We start from the raw sequence: 10,711 nt of genomic DNA, 5'->3' as shown, positions 1-10,711 counted from the left end.
TTTAAAATTGTTTATTAGTTAGAAAAATCATTAAAATCTACCTTAAACTGTTTTTCATTATAATTAATGCATAAATCCCTTAAAAAATTGTTATTTTATCATAATCAATTTTGAAAAGTGGAGAAAAGTGCAAAACAAACGTTTTCCCATTGATTTTATTTTGATTTGCATAATGAAGTGGATCAGTAAAAAATCAAAAAATATAGATTTCAATTGATATATAAGCATTTTACTTTAAAAAGAATCTTTTTCTTTTATCATACGTGTTGCTTTAACAAATAGAAACAATATACTGTAAAGCTGTACACTTATGGACTACCATAGACAAAATATCCAGCAAAATATAGATTGCATAATGAAGTGGTTCGGGGTTTAGTTTAAATGCTTTGTATTGGTCCGACCATTTTATTAAGTAAATAATGTAATACAATTAACTTTAAAATAGGAATAAACTAACAAATATTTTAAAAGTCAAATCAGTAATCTTCCATCTCATTGCTTGGCTCTTTTGATAAAGAATTCCGCAACTTCTTTCAGAGTTATCTTGTCCCTGGAAGTAATAAGTAGGGTTGGGCCGGATATCAGGTCTGGCCGGTTATCTGGCCGCATATCCGGCCGGATACCGGATATTAAAACTATCCGGTTACATGATACCCGGCTGATTTTTGACGCCGTATATCCGGTAATTTGCCGGATATCGAACGTTGGCCAGATATCCGGCCCAACCCTAGTAATAAGTAATAATTTTAAAAGCCAGGTATACAGGGAAAAGATAATGGATGAAAAGTCAATCTCTCTCCAATTATAATAAACCAAATATCCTAATCTGATCAAACCAGTCCCCCTAACAATCTAATCAACATAAAGTCATATCGAGTTAAAACAAATATTTCAATCAAATAATTTTTTTATAGATTTAAAATTATTTAGTTGTAATAATCAATTTTACTTTTTGGACACTTTTCTTGTGCTTTTGATTCAGAGTCACCAATGTAATGTAAAATTAAACAAATGTAAATTTGCATCTAATTTAACAAAAATAAATAGAGGGATAACAATTAATTTAAAAAGTTAAAGGGAAAACAGGTAATTACCAATGTAGGCCAGTATACATTGTAATTGACCAGTCTTAAATGTATACTGGCCAATCATTGGTCATTTTTATAGTATGGTGTCATATTTCTTTAGGCACTATAAGCTGCTTTTTTATTTCTGTGATTAATCTTACTTGTAAACTGGTTTGATGAGGCTAAAAGCAAAGAATTCTGTATCTTCCATAGCAAAGCTGCTAGGACTCCTCTCCCTTGTTGGCTGCACTGTCACAAGCTGACAACTCTCTAGAGCAAATATTACCAAATATATTTAAAAGGTAGTTTAAGTATTAGAATCTTCCAATAAAAAATATATTGTTCTTATATTCACCTTTTATTTCAGTGGAAGTATGGTGAGGTTTATGGACAATGACAGGAACTTCTACTGGTGCAAGATCATCTACACCAATCTCTAAACTGTGACATCTCATGTGGATTATGGAATCCTTTCTCCTAGTTATGATTCATACTTAGAGTAATTATGGAATTATGATTTAAAAAAAAATATATTGAGTTATACCAAATGGTATCTGTATGATAACTAAATTTAATAGTCTAGTAGTCTATCATATTTGCATTGGTCTTTTTGTTCTAAATATTCTAAATAGGATGTAGAAGTAATGGCTGAGAAACTAATGGACTATGAAAAATATAGTTGCAATTTTAAAGAAAATTTTCATCTTATCTATAAAATTTTTCAACATATCTTTAGTTAACTAAACTGAAAACAATGAATTTTCTTAATTTTCCAATAACTTTAAGTTTTCAAATTCCTAGAGGTAGCACTGTGAGTGCTTTGTCCATCTTCACTGCAGGACACATGCCGTGGACTCTTATGATGTAAAATGTTGTCTTTGTTTTCTATGGTAAGATTGTTTTCTTCAAATCTGATCTCCTTACTAGGTGACTCAATTGGCCAAGAGTTGGTGGACCTGAAGTTCATTGAAGAGATACAGTAATTGTGCAGTAATGCAAGATTTACCTTTTACAAAATTAATTAATCAATGATGCCTTTTTCATTTTAGATTAATTTCTATTATCACAATTTTATAGTTCTATTGAACAAATAAATCTTGGTATATTCAAAAAGACAATTTCTAAGTGAGAGGCAAACCTTTAATAATTTTTTAAAATCATTGTTGAGTGAAAACCTTTTATTTTCCAAGTTCTTAATTTACAATGTAAACAAACAATATTACCTAACTTTAACTCTGTCTGTGACATTAGAATTGATTTCTTTGATGTTACTTCCCATTACTGATATACTCTGGCACCTTTTCAACATTTTACAAAATATACTGAAATGGACCATTATAATTGTAAGTATTAAGGTATTCTATAAATCTAATTTCATCCTATTTTATCAAGTAGTAAGGCATTTTGTCTTTAGCTTAAGATGTTCATAACTACCAATTTGATTGAATTCTTTATTTCAGAGCAGCTTCGCATAGGTTCCTGAATGTTTTTAGGCCATTTTCATTCCTTTGCTACCCCCTCAAATTCTGAGCCACTAAATGCTAGGGAAGCAGCTACTAGTACACTATAAATCCAATGAATTTTTCTATCTATATATTTCAAGCAAAGCCATATAATTAATATTAACCTTTGAAATCAATGTTTGAAATCATAAATTTTGTCATTTTGCATGTAGTTTCATAAATACCAGTTAAACAACTTTTAATGAATATAGTTACAATAAAATCAAAAGATCAATTGGAATAGATTTGCTTTTTTATAGAAGACATGGAAAGTTAAACTAAACACACTGAAAATAATCTTTACTTCCTCTAACAGGATGTGCAACTTTCATTGTTCATAGACATTTTAAAACAAAAGTAATACAGCAAAATATATAACTATGCTAGTTGGTGAAGGTAATATTATAACAGACTAAAAAACTGACCATGGAAACCACTTAATGTTGTATGTTTCAAAACTAATCTTAATTCTTTCATTCAAATGAATATGATGTTATAATAGTATAGGATGTTTCTTATAGTTCTATAATCTTACAAGGGATTAAGTTGCCAGAACTAAATATTTATCATTAAGCAAGATATGGTTAAAATATACACGAAAACAATATATTGTGGTTCTAGGCTAGAATAGAAAAAAATATTGGGAATAGTCCCTTTCGTAACATCACATCTTATGGGGCGATTCTTCGTATTTTTCACAGTAGTTTTTCTCCTATTTCTAGCCCCTGTGAGGGGCTCTAGCCCTGCAGGGCCAATTACTTAACCCTGTGGGGCAATCACCTAACCCAATATAACCTAACCTAACCTAAAATAACCCATAAAAAGCCGTTTTAAAAATACAACGAATCGCCCCTTATGGGGCGATGTTACGAAAGGGACTATTCCTAATATTTTTATTCTATTCTAGCCTAGAATCACAAGATCTTATTTTTGTGTATATTTGAACCAAATCTTGCTTAAGGATGAACATAATGTCAAATGACCTTTAGACAACCAACCCTTATGCACGACTTTTGTCTGGAAGGCCTTTCTGTGCAAGGTAATGTCACACCTTGCACCTGACATAGCTTCAGTAGGAACCATTGTAACATCTTATTCTTTAGTTAGGACAAGATTCAAACTTATCACCTTCCCAAAAAAGAGTGGATGCACTACATGTTTATCCACAATTGCGGCTTGTAGACAAAATGCTATATTAATTCTAATTTAAAGTCTTGAGATAGTTTTATGCTATTTTTTATGCCCCCTATATTGCCCTTTTAAAACAAAGCCCCTAGATGCTAAGGAATGTGCTTTTTTTGCTTATTATAAAGGTTAAAGGAAGCCTGCAAGAAATAACACGCTTTAAATGCTGAAAGACAGCCACAAGAAGACCCGATACCCCAAATTTAAAGCCTTAAGCTTCAATAGCAAAAATGTTCTAGGCATTTCAAAATTGCATTTTATGTACATTGGAATTTTTGAAAGATTTCCAATGCTCATAAAAGAAAAAACAATATTAAATTACGTTGCCTAGACACAAAAATAAAACCATATCTTTGTCAGAAACTTAGATTGCCTGTAACCGATTACATTTTTACAATAAAAACACCACATTTCATAGTCAAAATCTATGAAAAAAATTCGATTTAAATTGCATTTTTAAACAAAAATCATAGCGGAAACAAAGGGGTAAACTAATACAAGCTTAGCTGTGATTGGTTGTTAAGCTGATTCAGCCTTCTGATTGGCTACAGTACATTCGGTACAACGCAAGTAAAACTTAATTTTTTTTCATGATTTTGACTATAAAAATGGGTATTTTTATTGTAAAAATATAATTAGTTACTGGAAACCTAAATTTATGACAAAAATAAGCTTATAATTTTGTTTCTAGGCTACGTAGTTTAATTTCAAAGTTTTCAACATGAGCATTGCAATTCTTTCAAAATTTTTATTGTACATAAAATGTCATTTTAAAATGCCTAGAACTTTTTTGTTATAGAAGCTGAAGGCTTCAAATTTGGGGTATTTGCTCTACTTGTGGCGGTCTTTCAGCAGTTAAAGCGTGGTATTTCTTGCAGGCTTCCTTTAAACGCCAATTTTTGCCATTTAGCATGAAATAAATTTGGTATAATAGAAATTGAGTTGGTAACTTTATACATATATCAATCATAGATAAATCAATCCATAAATTTAACTCTTATAAAAACATTAGAATTGGGTAAAAATAGTAAACTCATTAATCAAATTTAAAAAAAAATATTTTCCACCTTTTCCTTAACTATCAAATAAGAATTTTACACAGGAGAGTAAATGGTAAATTTTATTATTATCTTTATTTTTTGTCTATGTAATGCAAATCAGAAAATAATCACGTTTTTCTACCAATGATAAGTCACAAAAAAGCTGAAAAATAAACAAATATTAAATTGGAATGAAAACTTTTATCATAACATATTATTAAAAGCGAATCTTTTTCTGTCTCAGACAGTTAGCTCTTTTCGTTAATTTAAACAGTGTGAATTGTCCTATCGATTCCAAACTTTGTATGATGATTCCTGTAGTAGTTAGATACAATTTAGAAAGCGTAGCAACTCTATAATCAATACCAGAATGCCCTTACGTCCATTTTAAACATGTCGATTTTTAACTTTTTTGACAACAAATTTTTGTATTTTGAAATTATCCGATTTTTTGAAAACTGATTCCTATTACAACAAGGTACAAAGTTATAAGCGAAGCATCTCTATAAACAAGTCCCAAAAATGTTAGTATGTCCTTAAACAGTTTCACTTTCACATATTTCTGCAGTTTTGCAACAAATTTACTTACAATATAGTTTGTAGTGATGCATTTATATTCTGCTAATTCAGTTCTGACAATCTACAAGTGCTACTGTGCGTTTGTCCTTCCATTTCAGAGCTTTGCTTTGATGGATGTGGTCATCCTTGTTTAGAATAATGCTTTGTGTTTCAAATATCTTTGACAATGGATATAGAATCAGGGATAAGGGATGGGAAACGTAGGAAAATATTATTTCAGGCCTATATCAAGCCTGGGCCTAAAAAACCAGTTATGGGAAGGTGCATTAGTTCGTCATCAACACTAATGTGTGTGTGTGTGTGTGTAAATAAAGAATAGAATAAAATTCAGGTAGCTAGGCTAAAGTAAAATTAGAACTTTTTATAAACCAATATATTAATGGCTTTTTTTAAAATCACGTTATGATGTTTTTTTTGTCTCCCAAAATTTTTTATCTTTTACTCTAGTAATTTGAATTTTTCCGAAAGCTATCATTTTGTTTGTATTTTTATGAAAGAGTAAAAATTTTATTTGAAAATATTATTTTATCATTGCATATTGAAATTCTAAATAAATTTAGTAAAAGTAAATTAGCACTTAGGTAACATTCTATTATTTTTCTTGTTCCATGAATAATATTTTTGTACTTTTTAACATATAATAATACTGAGGTGTTTGCAATCAATTCCGTATAAAGTTTTAAAATTTAAAAAACAACATTTCATTTATAAACTACCAAATGAATAATTCGTAGCTACCTACTTTCCAAAAATAATCACTCTATTTTTGTTTTTTTTATAAATGGTATTTTTTTAATGTAAACTCTGGGCAGATTTGATAATTAAGTTGATGTGATCAAACACCTTTTCTTATTAATTCCTATTTTGATTTAGATAGATAGATAGATTTATTATTCTTGGGTGTACATACATAGAAAAAAAAAAAAAAAATAATAAATGAATTAAATGAATATTATATACATTTATATATACAGTCAAATTTTATTGATATGGTTAATTTATAAAAAAAATTTTCTTCCCAAATGGCAGTTTCCTAAAAACTAGGAAGTATGCAGTAATGTGTATTCACACATTGTTTTCATACAGGCCATATAGATAAGACAAAAGAAATAGAAAAAAGATAATAAGCAATAAATAAAATCATATTGGAGAGGAAAGAATGATAATAGGAAGGATTGATTAGGGCATACAAGTCTCACACCATTATTGCAATAATAGAAATTAAAAAAAAACATTTCAACAAATAGATTTTGATTGATTTATCAGATTTCAAACAATATTGAAAAGAAATATAATTTTATCTACATTCTTGACATAATGGGTTGGTACACTAAAGTTAAGCTTGATAACAAAGATTCTTTTAGATTTTTTATAAATTTTTTTCTTGATTGATTGTGGGTTAATAAATCATTATTACAATGGTTATTCCATAATTCTTGAAAATGATACTTAGGAAATCTTTCAATAGATTTAAACTTCGGTTTTTAACATCAAACATATTAGAGTTTCTAAGATTTCTGGTATGTAATTGATTACGGCGAAGCCATGTACCTTGAAAGGAACTTGGTAGCTTACTGTTTATAAAATCATACATAAATAATAATTTCAAATAATTAGCTGATTCATGTAAAGGAAGGACATTCATTTTTTTAAATAGAGGCATTGTGTGTGAGATGTGTTTCTTACTAAAAACAATTCTTATTGCCTTTTTTTTGCAATTTAATTAATGGTTCCATAGTAGATTTAAGACCACAACTCCAGGCAGGTAAACAGTAAAGTAAATGACTATTTATAAGTGAGTGAAAAATATTTTTTTGCTATCTAAATTCAGTATATGTTTAGCTCTATTTATAAGAAATAAGGAACTAGAAATCTTTTTACGTAAATGTTCTACATGATATTTAAAATTTAAAGAAGGATCTATAAATACACCTAGGAATTTAATTGCAGAAGCAGACAAGATAAATTTTGTCATTGCCACGTTTTATTATATTCTCATCCGCCAATTGGTGATTGGTTGATACAAAACAGACCGATGCTTATTGGTTTAGAGCGATAGCTACTTGGGAGCGTCCGCAAGTGACGACATTTAATTAGGAATTGGTAAAAGTTGCAATATCCCTTTAGAATCTAGGCCGGGACCTAATTAATGGCCAGGTTTCCTATCCCTTATCCCTGTATAGAATAAGTGGATATTGTGAGAGGTTCTAGCATACACTGATAAAATGTTTCTTCCAGCTGGCTAATATAACGATACCGATACGACCCCCATCCTCTGCTACTAGAAGAACGTACCTGGCAATAAAGGAGGAGAATATCAGCAACCAAAATTGACGACTAAATTTCCACTGTCAAAAAATCCACGTAATCTACATCATCCATTAATATGACAAAAATATTAGTAAAATCAGGTTTTGTCGCTAAAAATATATATGCCATGGTCACTTTCATAAAGTGCCTTGTGGTTTCCACACGAAAAATTTAAATTACATTTTCATTTTCAAAGCAGTTTTAGTCAGGAAGGAGGGGACATTGGGCTGTGTATTACACTAGTCCCCAAAGTCTTATAATAATGTTTTCTTATTCGGTGTCTTAACAACCTTGGGGACCTTGAGTGAATTTTTATTTGATGATTCATTTAGTTGAGTGTCCTAACGTTTCAACCACTAATTGTAATCTAAAGAAGGGGTAATTTTATGTATAATCATTAGGGATGTACATCAATTTATTGTCTTGTCCCTTTAGATCTCTGAGTTTTGGTACATGAACCTTGAAATGGTTGATTGAGAGCTAGAGAGAGAAAAAAAAGAAATGGTATTAAAAAAGTAATGCAAGAGTATTAACTGACATGATATATATTTAATGAATCTATACACAATACAGTGTTTCAAAATATAATTTATTTCCTACTCCATAGGCCTCTGGGGTCCTCTGCGAGTAGGGGGGAGGGGAGCAAAACCACCCTTAAACTGTTTTTAACCTATTTTTGAATGGGGGGTCAAAAATATACTAGGACACCTATAGAATCAGACTGCAGAGCCCAAATTTGAATTAAGTCCCCAATAAACTTTTTTTGGGAATTTAAAAATTAATTTTTAGTGTTGCTGTAATCATTTTGACCGAAGCAAAAGCTCTTTTTTTTACTTCGGGTAATATTGTGGCTTACAGAACATTTTTATATAATTTACTTTATATTGATACAATAAAAAAACATTACTCTGTTCATTGGAAATAATTTTTTTTCCAAAACAATTAATTTTATTGAAAAATCTAACATTTACAATAAAACAAATAATTCTGAAATCTAACCAATAAAAAGTCTTGTTTTATATAATTCTTTACAATTCAAAAAAAGAGTGTTTTCACAAAGTGACGTATTTCCAATGTAGTTAAATATTTTTTATTTAATTAAAATGAAAAGAATGAAAACCATACACATAAAAGATACATACTTTTTAAAATTATTTTAAAAGATAAGTTTGAATAATCTTATTTTGTAACACATTTGTATATGTGACAAAAATAAATTTGTTGTATTGCATAAGCATTTGTTGTCATTTAACCCTTTACAGCCATTTTTTATGTTTTTAAAATAAGTGAGAGAACACAAACATGTTAAACAAGAATTAACTTTTTAGTGAATTTTTATAGTAAAATCAAAAGGCCTAATTTTACTCTATACCAGAATACAATATTTATGAAGCAAAACAGTCTAAAAGCTACGAATTTTACCAAAATAAAAAAAAGACCTTGTGCTTCGGTCAAAATGATCACGGCAACAGTAAAAATTAATATTTAAATCCCCCCAAAAAGGTTTATTGGGGACTTAATTCAAATTTAGGCTCTGCAGTCTCATTCTACTGGTGTCATAGTATATTTTTTATATACGTTTTAAAAATAGGTTAAAAACAGTTTAACTCTTTTTTTAGTTTTAATATAAAGAAAGAAAAATCTCACCTGGACCTATAAGAAGCTTTACAGTAAAGAAGAACCATATATATCGACCTAGAAGTGAAATCTGAAGATACAGAAATCATGTTATTTATATGTGTTTTATATGAGGATAAACGTATTTATTGTCATATTTAGAAAGTGTTAAAATATTAATTCAATTAAGTATTTCGGGTATAGTCCTTTCCACGACATCCCTCGATTAGTCGTATTTTTAAAATGGCTTTTTATAGGTTATTTTAGGTTAGGTTAGGTTATATTGTGTTAGGTGATTGCCCCACAGGGTTAGGTAATTGGCCCCGCAGGGTTAGAGCCCCCCGCAGGGGCTAGAAATAGGAGAAAAGCTAATGTGAAAAATACGAAGAATCGTCCCTTATGGAGGGATGTCGTGGAAAGGACTATACCCAGTATTTCTATACAGATTAGGTTAGGTTAAGAAATAAATGTACAAATAAGCCACCAGCAGGGGTAAGGCTTTTAAAAACTTATAAGATCGTCTTAAAAAGGTTAGGTTATGTTATGTTTGTCCACTCTGACGTTTGGGACTCCTGCCACTGCGGCTCTAATAGGAAATTGACACCAAATTCATACTAAATAAATCATTACTTGGAACAATTTAACTAACTTAGGGTTTTTTTAGGTTTTTGATAATTCATACAACCATAAATTATTCATTACAATAAAATACAATTTTAAAATTTATTTACTGTGTAAATATGCATAAATATGACGTTTTTACTGACAATTAGGTTGATTTTTACTCAAAGCATATTGCTTGTAGACAATAAAATGATTATAACATTCGTTCTATTTAAGATAAATTGATGAAATAACAAGGATGACAACATCCATAAAAGCAAAGCTCTGAAACATTAGGACAAACGGACATTAACACTTGTATAATTTCAGAACTGTATAATCAGAATGCGAATGTATAAAAGTCAAAGCAAAATTGTAAGTAAATTTGTTGAAAAACTGCTTGATACAGGATAATGATTATGGACATACTTACATTTTTAGGACTTGATTATAAAGTTGCTTCGCTTATAATATTGTACTTTGTTGTCCCATGAATCAGTATACCAAAAATTAGGTTACATACAAATGTGTTGTTAAAAATGTAAAAAAAATCAACATGTTTAAAATGGATGTACGGACATTCTGGTAATGATTATAGAGTTGCTACGCTTATTAAATCGTACCTAACTACTAAAGGAATCACCATGCAAAATTTGAAATCAATAGGACAATTCTAACATGTCTAAATTAACGAAAAAAGCTATCCATGACGGACGGACGGACGGACCGACCCTAATTATAGAAAAGCTTCGCTTTTAAAAAGTATATTCAATTTTATTATGCTGAGAAGCACTTATTGGATTTAAGA

General features: G+C 29.6%; 2 long non-coding RNA genes across 2 annotated transcripts; both read right to left on the bottom strand.

Annotated features, from left to right (window-relative positions):
• Positions 1-403: 403 nt before the first annotated feature.
• Positions 404-1,542, bottom strand: LOC145305616 (uncharacterized). Its single transcript, XR_013874639.1, has 3 exons — positions 1,423-1,542; positions 1,229-1,337; positions 404-550 (listed from the first exon to the last, which is right to left on the bottom strand). It is a non-coding gene; the product is annotated as an uncharacterized LOC145305616 (long non-coding RNA).
• Positions 1,543-1,848: 306 nt separating this feature from the next.
• On the bottom strand, positions 1,849-2,385 carry LOC145305451 (uncharacterized). The gene is made up of 2 exons (XR_013874597.1): positions 2,291-2,385; positions 1,849-2,023 (listed from the first exon to the last, which is right to left on the bottom strand). It is a non-coding gene; the product is annotated as an uncharacterized LOC145305451 (long non-coding RNA).
• Between the last annotated feature and the right edge of the window lie 8,326 nt (positions 2,386-10,711).

The sequence above is a fragment of the Acartia tonsa genome, chromosome 14, assembly GCF_053477335.1.
Source record: "Acartia tonsa isolate MP-2025a chromosome 14, ASM5347733v1, whole genome shotgun sequence".
In the NCBI taxonomy this organism is placed as follows: Eukaryota; Metazoa; Arthropoda; class Copepoda; order Calanoida; family Acartiidae; genus Acartia; species Acartia tonsa.
The sequence above is the reverse complement of the archived record's forward strand: the minus strand, read 5'-3'. Positions and strand labels throughout refer to the sequence as shown.